At 44.9% G+C, this 13641-nt stretch overlaps 1 protein-coding gene across 3 annotated transcripts in view; it reads right to left on the bottom strand.

The window, feature by feature from the left end:
• CkIIbeta (casein kinase II subunit beta) overlaps positions 1 to 13641 on the bottom strand; it is a 46169-nt gene that overhangs the window by 31332 nt on the left and 1196 nt on the right. The window lies entirely within an intron of this gene.

The raw sequence follows: 13641 nt of genomic DNA, 5'->3' as shown, positions 1-13641 counted from the left end.
CAAGCAGTGTGAACACCAGCAAACAGAGGGGTTCGACAAAGTGTGTCGAAAGTAAAATCGAGCAGATTTTTCATTATGGCGGCGGTCAAAATCAGACTAAGAAATCAGATAGTCTAAACGGACCTTTAAAGAGCCTGAATTTATAAAATCGTATAAATTCAGGCTCTTTAATACGAGGGGGGCGACACATCTAAATCTCAAGTTTAGATGCTCAACAAATCTCACACTAGCGAATCAATCTTCGAAAAATCTTCTTTCATTTGTCGCATCTACTTGCATCGCGCATCATCTTCAGAATCATCATTCTTTCTATCTACTCAGCGTGCGTGCAGCTAGCCACAGCATAACACAATTTTTTCTGCATCGTGGATAGAGTCGTCCCCCTCGCTTTAATAGAGCTCTTCGTTGTGCAGTTTTGTTTTGTTTCGTGAGAAACAGTTCAAAATGAAGTTCAAAACAAATCTTTGCAACAATTAATCGATGGGTGGTTTGCGTTATATCTAGACCAACAATTGAAATAGGCGGAACAACCAAACGTAAATAATGGCTTTAAACACAAAATTCTCGAGAATCAAAACACTCCCATGCAAACTAACAATACCATTCGATAAAGAATGTTTGCTCTATCAGATGATGGTGTTAGATTGCTTGGATGTGCTTTGATTCTCGATGAATTTGCGTTTAAAGCCATTGTTTACGTTTGGTTGTTCTGCCTATTTTAATTGTTGGTCTAGATATTTGCTTCTTCCGTTTCCGCGAAATAAATCAGAATGTGGAATGTGAAAAGCGTTTTGTACTCATAATATTGCAATACTTTCCCGCAAAAAAACACCATGATGCCGTCATGCTCGTTTGGCTACATTCTACTTTGCCTCCGCTTATCTACGGAATCTATAATATCTATAGTGTTTCCCCGTTCCTGCTCAACGATTCTGGGTTCAATCCCAGGCCCGACCAGAAACTACTTTGCCGTTTTTCAGGCTCTACTACAAACAGTAATTAGAACGTATAAGTTAGTTAATAAGTGACGCAGGAATTCTCAGATCGTGCTTCGCGGAACGTCAGTGCGAACCTCAACCCGAGCCAGGTCACAAAAATAAGTGTTAACATTGGCGTTTGACAGCCAACAAGCAGATCCAATCTAAATTCCCGATCCAGGTTGGAACTAAATCCAATACAAATTCGCTATTACTGTGCTGTGGCTACCACAGTATTTTACATTTGAACGTGCTGATACGTCCCTTTGAAAAAGTAATCGAGAATTGATCATTTTAGATGGTCAAGTTTTGAACCCATTAAAGCATGCTTTTGGCGCTACTGTATATGGACAATCAAATGTAAAATACTGTGGTAGCCACAGCACAGTTCTGTCAAAACCACAGCATTTTCATTAATCCATTGGAGCAATGTCGTAGCAACCGAAAAACAAGAGTGAAAAATTTCAAGTTCATGTTTCAAGAATTTTTCCGTTCGTGCTGTTGAAGACTGAAGAAATTGAAATAGCAAAGCGAAATGGAACGATTGGGCATTATCAAAGCTTAATGGAGCCAATTATTCAACCTGGAAAACGAAAGTAGAATTCCTGCCGATCCGGGGGACGACCTCTGCAAAAACGTAACCGAGAAACGACCCGAACTCGGGGCAGAACTCAGACCAGCCGATGTAGCAGCAGTTGAAGCGTGGGACAGCGGAAACCAGAAGGCGCGTGTGACAATTGACCTTTTGCTTGAGGTCAGCCAGTTAAACTTTATCAAAGGGTCCAACACGGCAAAGGAGGCATGGGACCTGTTGAGAGGACACTATGAGAAGGCAACATTAACCTCGAAATGGAGGAGCTTTTCGAGCGGTTGACGGTGGCGGGCCAGGAATTGAACCGAGTCTGCAGGTGGCCATGATACTCCGTAGCCTACCGGATTATTTAACTAAGGCGTAGGAGAACGAGGAGCTCACTCTAGAATTGATTAAATCCAAGCTAGTGGACGAGTTGTCGAAGCGCTGTTCCGTAGCACGGTGTGAATCAGTTCTGAAAGTGGATATGAAGTAGCAAAAGATAACGTGCCATTTTCGTGAAAAGCGCAACAGATTGTCGCGCAATGATGAAACAAGCAGAAAGCCAGAGCAAGTGTCGTGCTCAGGGTGAGAAACGAAATGCTCCCAGGGTGAAAGCGGTTCGTCAAGAAACCCGGTGCGAATCGGAGCCGGAATACTCGTTTGCGGCTAGGAGTAACAACAATCTGAACAAAGCGTGGGTAATCGTTTCAGGAGCAACCTCCCATATCTAGATAGAGCTGGAATTAGGGTGTAACAGCTTTTGTAAACAATAACTTCTCTTGAGGATTTCTCGAAAGTCATGGCTCTCCCTGGCAAATCGACATCACCATCGAGTAGGGGAAGACTACCCCTACTCGATGGATATGTTGGTTTGTGTAGGCGTGCCTTGAATTCCTAGAAATCCACGAGAGAAATCATTGTTTACAAAGGCTGTTACGCCCTAATTCCAGCTCTATCTAGATATGTGTGCGAATTTGGATTTGTTTGAGAATTTTGATGAGAGCGTGCAGCAAGAAGTCATTTTGACGGACGGCAAGAAAGTGTCTGCAAAAGGAATCGGCTTGTGTCAACTGACATTCGTTTTTACCGAGGGTGAACACTCCAAAGTAGCCCTCACAGAATTCCGGAGTGATTTGAGATTTGGGCGTAATTGCTTTTGTAAACAAACACTTCAATAACCGATTTCTCCCGAATAAAAACTCAGCCTAGAAAACTAACAACACACTCATGTAGACGAGTGATTCCTCTGTCATTTGGAAAAGTTTGTTCGATTGAGCTTTTATTCGCAAGAAATCAGCGATTGACATATTTGTTTACAATAGCAATTACGCCCAAATCTCGAAGTTCTTCATATGTGTTGTACGTGCCGGATTTTGAGTCGAACCTCATCTCGGTGATGAAGTTTACCGTGAAAGGAGCCACTATAGCCTTCGATGCCAATGGATGCCGTATTTTGAAAGGTGAGAAACTCGTCAGTGGTTGCTACCTCTACTGGTGGGTTGTACTACTTGACTATTGCTCAGGAAGCGTTAGCGCGAAGAGCGAACAAGCACACATCAAGTTGTCAACACACGTGGCATCGCATCTATTAGGACACCGTGATCATGATGCCGTTCGAGAGCTCGAGAACAAGGAATTGGCAATTGGAATCAATATTGAAGACTATAACTGCCGTGCCGTGTGCGAATGTTGTCTAGAAGGTAAGCTGACACGTCTTCCGTTCCCGAAAAGGTTCAAACGCAAGTCAAGCCAGGCCTTGGATCTTATTCGCTCGAACGTATGCGGCCCTAATCACCGGGGGGATGTCGATATTTTATTAACTCTAATTATTGACGATTTCACCCGCTATTGTGTCGTGTATTTCCTGAAAAACAAATCAGAAGTGAGTGGCCGGATAAAGGAATATGTGAATTTCGTGAAAACTCTGTTTGGCAGAACGCCCAAAGCCATCCGTTCGGATCTAGGTGGCGAGTTCCAAAACGACGTGTTAGGTAGAATCTGCAAAGAAGAAGGAATCTAAAGCAGCAGTTGATCGTTGCCTATACCCCCCAACAGAACGGTGTATCGGAGAGAAAGAATCGCTCACTGGTGGAGATGGCACGTTGCATGATCATCGATTCACGTTGACTGTTGAAGTACTGGGCTGTCAACACGGTTAATTACTTGCAGAACCGTTTGCCAATCAAAGCTTCGCAAAAGACTCCGATCGAAAAGCGGAGTGGATCGTAGCCGGATCTAAGTCATTTGAAGATTTTCGGTATCAAGAATAGGTACAAACTAGAGGCTGCAAGAAAGCTGCTGTTCGTTGGACAGTACAAGGTGTATCGCTTCATGGATCCTGAGAACGACCCACTGACTGTTAGCCGTGATGCAGTATTACCATAGAGGTAACTCTAAGACCAGAAGGTCCCGAAGAAACGAGCTCAACTTTTTTGGCTCAGCTCTGGCACTATCTTCGGTCCCAAGCTAATCGATGCACCCCTCGAAACATAGGAAAATCCACGAACCCCTCATGTCGCAACCTTCGTTTGCATCGCACCTTGGGTCCAACAACTTTGGGCTGCCGTGTCGTTACCCCACTTTCGGTGAGCCGCTGCGTCTAAAACGTCAGCATGTGGCCGGTACAGATATCGGGACAAAAGGTAAAACATTCAATGTGCGAGTGACAGTGCAAAGGTGAGAAATGCAGATTGGCATTAAAATTAAAATTAGACTTTATTGTAATATTGTATCTTAATTTAGCTTAATACTATCTACGCTAGTGGCAAATTACATATTCTATTTAATGTTTCACAAATTGTACACAAAAACAGGTAAACACGAATATTAATGAACCATGCAAATAAGTTAACCTAACCCTAGGACAATTTCACACAGCTATTACACATAATTGATGAACAGTACGGATGTTGCGAATACGGACAGAATTAACTACTGAAGAACACTAAACGTAAGTACTAAACAAGTAGATGCAAATTAAAAGCACTATCTAACGAATATCCTAAACATAATTAAAGTAAACGATGTTAAAACTCGTAATGCTAAACATAAACCCACGTAGATAATTTAACCTTAAACTACTACGTACAACAAAACTTATGCTACTGTACAATTATGTTTTCTCCGTTAGGGATTTTTTAACGTTACTGTTATTGAAATATAACGTTCACAAAACCGGAAACTGTCTCTTTTCGTCAATCTCGCAACATTATTAAAAAATCCGTTTAATCGCGATCGGGGAGGCTGTTTGAACTATGCCGAGAGTGCATCGAACAAAAGGCCCCAGGCCGGGTGTGAGTTGTGTTGTGTGCAAGGATCCTGACAATAGCCGGATGGTGTGCTGTGACGACTGTGGTCTGTGGTACCACTTTAAGTGCGTGGATGTTGATGAAGGAATCGAGGAGAAGGATTGGAGTTGTTCAGCATGCAAAGCTGAAAGAGCAGCTCAGAACCCATCGATCATCATCACGGAACCTGTACCAGGTGGAGAGAATCAAACGTCGCATAGCAACCAAAAGGAAAATGAGCTACTCAAGGAGTTCCAGAAACGAATGAATCAGATGCAGATTAGGTTCGATGAACAGCAGCAGGCGTACGAGAAGTTGCTTCTTGAGAAAGATCGCGAGATGCAGAATGCGGTTAACGATTTGCAGTACCAATTCCAGCTTCGTATGGAGAAAAGGGAGCAGCAGATTCGAGAAGAGTTGAATATTCTAACCGTTGCTCCTCCACCGAATGCGAATTCAACAGTGCTAGAAGGAGAAAACATAGCAGCTGGTGACGTGTGTAAGGCATTCGAGCGGATGGAAAAGCAGCTTGAAGAGATGGCGAGAAAGCAAAATCTCGAAACAAAGCGTATTGAGGATCGATTGAGGGTGATGGAAAATAGCGTCAGAGAACCTGTCCCAACAAGGAATGACTGATTGAACGACTCTCATGAACTCAGCAGAAGTCAACTTGCCGCAAGGCATGCAGTGGCGAAGGAATTGCCCACTTTCTCGGGTAATCCTGAAGAGTGGCCTTTATTTATCGCCACTTATGAGAGTACCACCAGAATGTGCGGTTTCAGTGAGGAGGAAAATCTACTTCGACTCCAACGCAGTTTGAGGGGGAAGGCTCTTGATGCAGTGCGAAGTCGTTTGTTATATTCAGCAGGGCTCGACGGCGTCATCAACACTCTACGTACGTTGTATGGTCGGCCGGAAGTGATCGTCAACTCGCTAGTATGCAAGATTCGGGAAATGCCAGCACCAAAGACGGAGAAGCTTGGAACTCTGATCGATTTCGGTGTCGCAGTCCAGAATATGTGCGCTACGATCGTAGCCTGTGGGTTGAACGAGCATCTATGCAACGTGGCACTTCTTCAAGAACTTGTCGAGAGACTGCCGCCAACTGTCAAGCTCGACTGGGCGAGACACCGTCAAACACTGAACGCGGTTACGCTATCGGACTTCAGTGAATGGTTATGAACTCTCGTGGAAGCTGCATGCGCAGTAACGGTTCCGTCATCATTCTGCACCTACGTTGGCAAACCTGAGAAGCGTGTTCGAAAGGAGGAAGTACACGTACATGTCGAGTCAAGGTATAGTCTAGCGTCAGCGAATCCTCCTAGGGAAACGCCGAAGCCAGCGATCAAGCAGTGTGTCATTTGTCACGGAGGATGTAGCAGTGTGGGATCGTGTAAGAAGTTCCAAGAACTGGACATCGGAGCGCGATGGGCAGCGCTGAAGCAGAACAAGTTGTGCCGGAAGTGTCTGGCGAAGCATTTCGGAGCGTGTGCGGTAAAGCAAGCTTGCGGAAAAAATGGTTGTTCATACATGCATCATGAGCTGTTACACGACGATTCCAGATATCAGCAAAGAGAAACTTCTGGAGGATCGACTCCTCATGTTGAGGCACCAGTTGAAACCTGCAACACGCACGTAAGCAACGTCGGTAAGGTATTGTTTCGATACGTTCCAGTCCTCCTTCATGGGCGTGGAAAATCTGTTCGTACATTTGCCTTTCTAGATGATGGCTCGTCGGCAACATTGATGGAACATAGTTTGCTGAGTGAACTAGGTCTTGAGGGTGAACCGTATCCATTGTGTCTTGGATGGACAGCCGACCAGCAACGTCAGGAAATGAACTCCGTTAAACTGGCATTGGAGATATCAGGAATACACGATACAAAGATGCACTGGATTCCCAAGGTACATACCGTTGAAAGTCTCGCTTTACCACGGCAAGCTCTTGCGATGGAAAAATTGGCGTGTCGCTATCATCATTTGAAGGACGTGCCGGCTGACTCATATCGCGAAGTCGCACCGAGGATGCTGATCGGAATGGACAACTGTAGTTTGGGACACGCGTTAGACAGCAAAGAGGGGAAGAAGAACGAGCCGATTGCTACCAGAACACGCTTGGACTGGATAGTATTTGGACCCTGCGCTGTAACAACCCAATCGGTGTCAGGCTTCACAGCATATCACAGTTTCAACGTGTGCCCGTGTTGTGAGCGTAACGATGCGGAGCTGCATAAAACGGTGAAAGAGTACTTCTTGCTGGACAACATAGGAGCTGTGCGCCCTATCAGGCCACTTCTATCAAAGGATGACGAGCGAGCGGAGCAGCTATTGATGTTGCTCACTCACGTTAAAGGTAAGCGGTACGAGACGGGATTGCTTTGGCGGAACGATGATGTTCGGCTGCCAGACAGCAAGTCGATGGCTATGAGACGACTGATTTGCTTGGAAAAGCGAATGCAGCGGGACCCTGAACTGGCCGAAGCGCTGAAGGAAAAAATTCGGGACTATGAGCGATCCGGATACATCGAGAAGCTGACAGAGAGCCAACTGGCCGAGAAATTCCCACGCGTATGGTATCTGCCAATTTTCCCGGTGGTTAATCCGAATAAACCAGGGAAGATGCGCATAGTTTGGGATGCGGCTGCGAAGGTAGCGGGAGTCTCACTGAATTCGTTCCTGCTCACCGGTCCGGATCTACTGACTTCTCTTTTGTCCGTGCTGTACCGTTTCCGGGAATTCCGGATTGCCATTACGGGAGATATTCGGGAAATGTTTCTGCAGGTGCTAATGAACTGGATCGACCAACAGTGCCTTAGGTTCCTGTGGCGGAACGGTGACACAGGCCGTAGTCCAGAAGTTTATGTGATGAAGGTCATGACATTTGGAGCAACGTGTTCACCTAGCTGTGCGCAGTATGTCAAGAACCACAATGCGCAACGTTTCCAGGAGCAGTTTCCGAGGGCAGCTGAGGCAATAGTCAAGGAACATTACGTCGACGATATGCTCTCTAGCGTCGAGTCGGAAGAAGAGGCGATAAAGTTAGCGAAAGATGTCCGGGTTGTCCACGCAGAGGCGGGGTTCGAAATTCGCAACTGGCTGTCGAACTCAAACCGAGTGCTGCGGGAGTTGGAAGCCAAGCCAGGCGAGAAAAGCTTGAATCTGACCAGCGAGATGGGGACGGAGAAAGTTCTTGGCTTGTGGTGGTGCACCGCTACCGACACCTTTACCTTCAAAGTATCCCCAAGGATTAACGCTGATCTTCTTCAGGGTCATATCGTGCCAACAAAGAGGCAGATCTTGAGTACACTGATGATGATCTATGACCCCCTAGGATTGCTGGCGAACTTCCTGGTGTTCCTGAAAATACTACTTCAGGAAATTTGGCGCAGCGGTGTTAATTGGGACGAACCAATCAAGAGCGAACAGTGGGAGAAAGGGCAGACATGGTTGCGAGTTTTGCCGCAAGTGGAGACTGTTAGCGTGCCCAGGTGTTACCGGATGAAGACGGGCATTGGAGAGCGAAATGTGATTCAGCTTCATGTGTTCGTGGATGCATCTGAAAACGGGTTTGCTGCGGTTGCTTATCTGCGGATCGAGGAGCAAGGCATAGTAGAATATGCACTAGTCGGCGCAAAGACAAAAGTTGCTCCGTTGCGATTTGTATCGATTCCCAGACTGGAACTTCAGGCAGCAGTTATCGGAGCACGACTGGCGAACAAGATCATGGAGTGACACAAGCTAACACCTGTGCAACGGTTTTTCTGGACAGATGCACGCGACGTTCTTTGTTGGCTGAACTCCGATCACCGGAAATATAACCAGTTCGTAGCGGTGCGGATCAGTGAAATGCTGGAGTTGACGGAACCAAATGAATGGAACTGGATCCCGTCGAAACTAAACGTCGCGGACGATGCCACGAAATGGCAAAAGCTACCGGATTTTGCTCCTACTAGTGGTTGGTTTCGTGGCCCTGAATTCTTGTGGGGTCCGAAAGAGCAATGGCCTGTTGCTGCGTCAAAATTCGATCAAACTACAGAAGAAAAACGTCCGCGTGTGCTCCACCACTTCGTAGAACGCGCGTTGTTCAGGTGAGAGGACTTTTCCAGATGGAAGCGTCTGCTGCGTCACGTGGCCTTCGTGAAACGATATCCAGCGAATCTACGCAAGAGGATATCGAAGAAGCCGATCGTAGCCGGTCCACTAACTCAAGATGAGCTGAAGGAGGCGGAGTTTACCATACTCAAGTTTGTTCAGGATTCCGAGTTTGCAACGGAGTTCCAAATCATGCAGAAACCGAAACCAATGCCCTGGAAGAACATGTTGCCGAAAAGTAGTTCACTGTACGAACTTAGCCCGTTTCTCGACGTTGATGGATTGCTGCATATGAGAGGTCGCATAGACGCTTGCGAATTTGTGGAAGAGTGTACGAAGTGCCCGATATTGTTACCCAAGCGTCATCCAGTTACGGATCTCATCATCGCCGATATTCACCAGCGGTATTGCCACATGAACCATCAGACGGCGCTCAACCCATGGACAGAGAATGATGTTGACACTCCACGACGGTCCGACCGTGCAAAGGTGTACCGCCGAGTCGTTATCATGAACATCGAAATGAACCAAGTTCCTACCAGGAAGCCATGAATTGCCCCGAAAACGAGCAATGGAGAAGGAGATCGAATCGCTTCGAGAGAATGTCAAATTGGGAAATCGTCAGACTTCCTGCAGACAGGAAGGCAATCGGAAGCAAGTGGGATTTTTAAGAAGAAACTTGATGGTAACGGTATAACATAATACGGTACAAAGCCCGTATGGTTGCCCAAGGTTACAACCAGAAGTATGGAACAGACTATGACAAGGTATTTGCACCGGTTGCAAAGCCCTCCTGAGTATCGCTGCACGCCGGATCCTCATAGTGCAGCACGCAAATTGTTCGAGACGATCTTTATGAAGCAGCCTGCTGGATTAACGTCCGGTGCCAAGAATGATGTCTGCCGTTCGCGAAAGAGAGCCTGTATGGTTTGAAGCAGGCGGGAAGAGTGGGAGTTTTACGAATCCGATCCTTGTCTCTACATGAGAACATGCCACGGAAAGAAGTCTTTCGTCTTACTCTATGTAGACGATGTGCTGATGCACAACGAAGAATACGACATTTTTGAAGCGACATTTCAAAATCACATGTTTTGGAGCAGTATTTAACTACCTGTGTATTCAGAATCAGAGAACGCAAAGTGGCCAGTTCCTGTTGAATCAGAGCGCTTACATCCGGAGGGAAGCAGCTAAGTTTGGACAAGACAAAGCGAAGCCGTCTTAATGGACCCCGGATATCCGAATCTACAACAAACGGAGGAGGATCCGATGCATCGGAGCTCGGAGCTCGGAGTTTCAAAGCTTTGTTGTGTATTGCGGTGAATACGAGGCCCGACATTGTTATTAGCCGCTAATTAGCGCATCCATTCTGGAACGCAAGGTTAGCCATCCCACCGAAACAGACTGGACGGAAGCCAAACGCACACTAACGCCGACTTGAAATTTAAGCTAGGAGTTGCAGGATCACTAGAAGCGACGCTGACTAGGTTTAGTACACAATACACTACCAACTGCTGGAATCTGAATCGAAGCAAAGGCTGGCGCACAATGCATAAGTTTCCGGGTTTTTTGACAGATAATGCATGGGCTAACTGTCAAAAAACCTGAAAACTTATCCATTGTGCACAAGCCTTGATAGTTCAGTGAATAAATTAGAAGAAAAGGACAAGAGAAGACCAACAGGAAAGGGACAAGTTATTAACAAAGGGATGTACTCCACTTGCCAAGTTATCAGAGAAGAGAGTAGAAGCGAATTAAATTTCAATAGTTGGTGAAAATTAAAGAAAAACCAGATAACGTTGGAATGCTCCGAATAAGCTGTCTGGGACCGTTTCGTTTTTTGAAGAACTCACTTCGCTCTTCCACGAGGTTCAGCAAGAGAGATCTGGTCCTCGTTGCACAGACCAGGGGATTGCCTTGTCAGACCCACGGACCCAGTTTCGTTACCAATCGGGTTACCGGGGCTATAGTAGTGAGTAACTGGAACCTACTCTCGCCACGGATCATCACCGGCAATTGTCGGCGATTGATAGCATCATCGCCGCCCTTACCGGCGTCCAATCACCACGGTAATCGTCGTCCTTCTCGAACCCAATCACCACCACGTTTCCCACCATCAAGCTAACCATCATCTTCGAGACCATCACCACCACTACCGCCCAGCGTGGTTCAGCAGTTGCCGGCCAGCCAGGTATAGTTTAAACGAACACACTACACACCACACACATGCACACAGCATGTAAAATTTAGGGAACTGAAGAATACGAATGTCAATCATTAGCTTTTTATTCAATTATACCACACTATACGAGTCCTGATTAGTCCAGTAAATCTACACCAGCCGACCTTGAGACTAAGTATAGTCCTCCAGATCGAGCTAGCCATCGAAAGAGGTCGTTGGATGACCCACCCTCACTGGTAGGCCGTTGCTTAGCCAAGCCCGCCGAGGTGTTTGTGTGGTAACCCTTCAAGAGTCAAACTAGAGCCGTTGCAGAAGAAGATTGAGTGAAGGAGAAAGCTGAAGCAATTCGACTGAAGATTCCAATCACAGTAGTCTAGATAATAAATTACTATTAATAAACCCAGTTTACATTAGGCACTCGACACCTACGGTTGTCTTTATTCATCCTTCCAAGAGGTTCTACCATCACCTGGCACTCGTGTTGGAAATCAACAAAAGTCATACCCATCCGGAAACATGGAAACCAGACCAATTAGGATTTAGGATTATCCAAGCTGTTCGAAAAAGTAGTATTTTGCCGTCTTAACGGCTACCGAATAAAAACTCATCGTACTCGAGGAGCAGTTTGGATTTGCCGGAAAGGTCGAGCGTTTTACAATGTCTGGCATGATGAGTTGGTGTGCAAGGTACAAGGATGCGATCTTCCAATCTTCCTAATAATTTATCTCGGATAGAACGGTCAAGGGTCCATCCTGTCCCACCTGTTCACCTTCGATATTCCGGCGCTCCCGGCCTTTGAGGGTGCGCTTCGCATTACTCCTGTTATTGAAGAGCTAGCTAGTCATAATAAATTTTCGAGTTTTGCTAAGCAAATACTAAGGATACATGTGGTTCATTTTTTGATTTAGTCTAAATGATCTTCTACATCCCGAAGAGTACTCTTTGCTTTGTTGATAGCGTGCTCAAGATGGGCATTTCAGTTGAGTTTTCGATCAAAAATTACCCCCAAACATTTGGCTTGCGTCGATAATTCTGTTTGAATGTTGTTAGTATTGTAACACTAGGAATTCATCTCAGAACTTTCCCCGATATTCTCTAAGAATCTTCGACAGAATTATTTTTAAATTATCGCTAGAATTTTAAATTGGTTCTCCACGGAATTTAAAAATTCTCTGAAAATAATCTAGATCCTGAAAATTTCTCGAACATTTGAAGTCTGGAATCATCTTGAGACTCTCATCTTAAATCCTTGAAAATTTCTTCTATCCATCAATCGTAATCCTGTTTTTTTTTGGATTCCTGGGAATTTGTTCACTATACCTTTTTTCCTTTTGATTTGTTTTCCGTGCTGATGCCACCAATGCTATCGACGCCAGGGAGGCAAGCTCCCACACATGGACCCACCCATCGAACCAACAAACTCATGAACCGGAGAACAACGGCTTTACTTTCCTTCCGAAGAAAGGCATCAGAGATGTTATGCCTCAGAAAATCCCGACGGCGCCGCCGACTGCAATTGAACCCAGGCCTTCTGGAGTGAGGGGCAGTCATGGTTACCGCAACCAACTTAGAAAAAGTCTTCGCATCCGGCCCGCAGGTTGTTCTACTTTTGTTCATCTCTGTCAGACGAAAAATTGAAATCATATTTGCGTATTTTGGAAACAGTTTCTTAGATCAATATGCAAATTTCAAATTTCTCAGTAAATCACTAAGCTGCTTATTTAAAAAAAAATAACAAGAACAAATACGATTTAAAACATCGCTGAGTACTCGATCTATGAAATGTTTTCTAGATTCTGTGACTTTAAGAATAGTGAATTCACATTTTTTTTTAATATTCGTTGGACTTTCAAAGATCTCTAACGCAGAACAATTTATATTTACATGATTCTGGGACTTTAAACATCTCGGACATAAAGATTTTTTTTTTTAATACTGAAGCTTTTTTAGGAAATTTATGATCCACAGAAAATTATAAGTTCATGAACTTTAAGGACCCTGGAACTAGAAAATATAATTAATGAACAATAGAAACAGATTCATAAACTCGATTGAACACAGTTTTCAAAACAAATTGGCGAAATTTCCTGATAATTCAAGGATTTTTGCAGATCTTCTCAAATTCCCTGTTAATTCCAGGTTTTCCAGGTAGTTGCCACCCTGTTCTAATAGCTAGTTTAACTATCGGAAGTCACGGAACCTGGCAGTATGTAGGGTGATCTACAAGGAAATTGGGTGTGTGTGTTTGTTTTCACAAGTGAACTATGGGCATGGCAAGTTTTGCTATAAGAAATACACATTGTGTGTAATTGCAAAACTCACATGAAATACTCATTCACTTCTATTACGTATTCCATTCGAAACGGATTTCTCATCCATTTTTTATGTAAGGGAAATCCATTTCGAACGGAATGCAGAATAGGGGGTATTACTTGCATGGGTAATCAATTAGTAAATAAATGTGTGTCCAGCATAAACCTTTCGGTCATATTAAACGGGTTCAAACCTGTCGAAATCCGCTGAGATTTATTT

The sequence above is a fragment of the Ochlerotatus camptorhynchus genome, unplaced genomic scaffold (assembly GCF_037179485.1).
Source record: "Ochlerotatus camptorhynchus isolate MF236.1 unplaced genomic scaffold, CSIRO-AGI_Acam_v1.1 ptg000357l, whole genome shotgun sequence".
In the NCBI taxonomy this organism is placed as follows: Eukaryota; Metazoa; Arthropoda; class Insecta; order Diptera; family Culicidae; genus Ochlerotatus; species Ochlerotatus camptorhynchus.
This window is presented reverse-complemented; position numbering and strand designations above follow the sequence as displayed.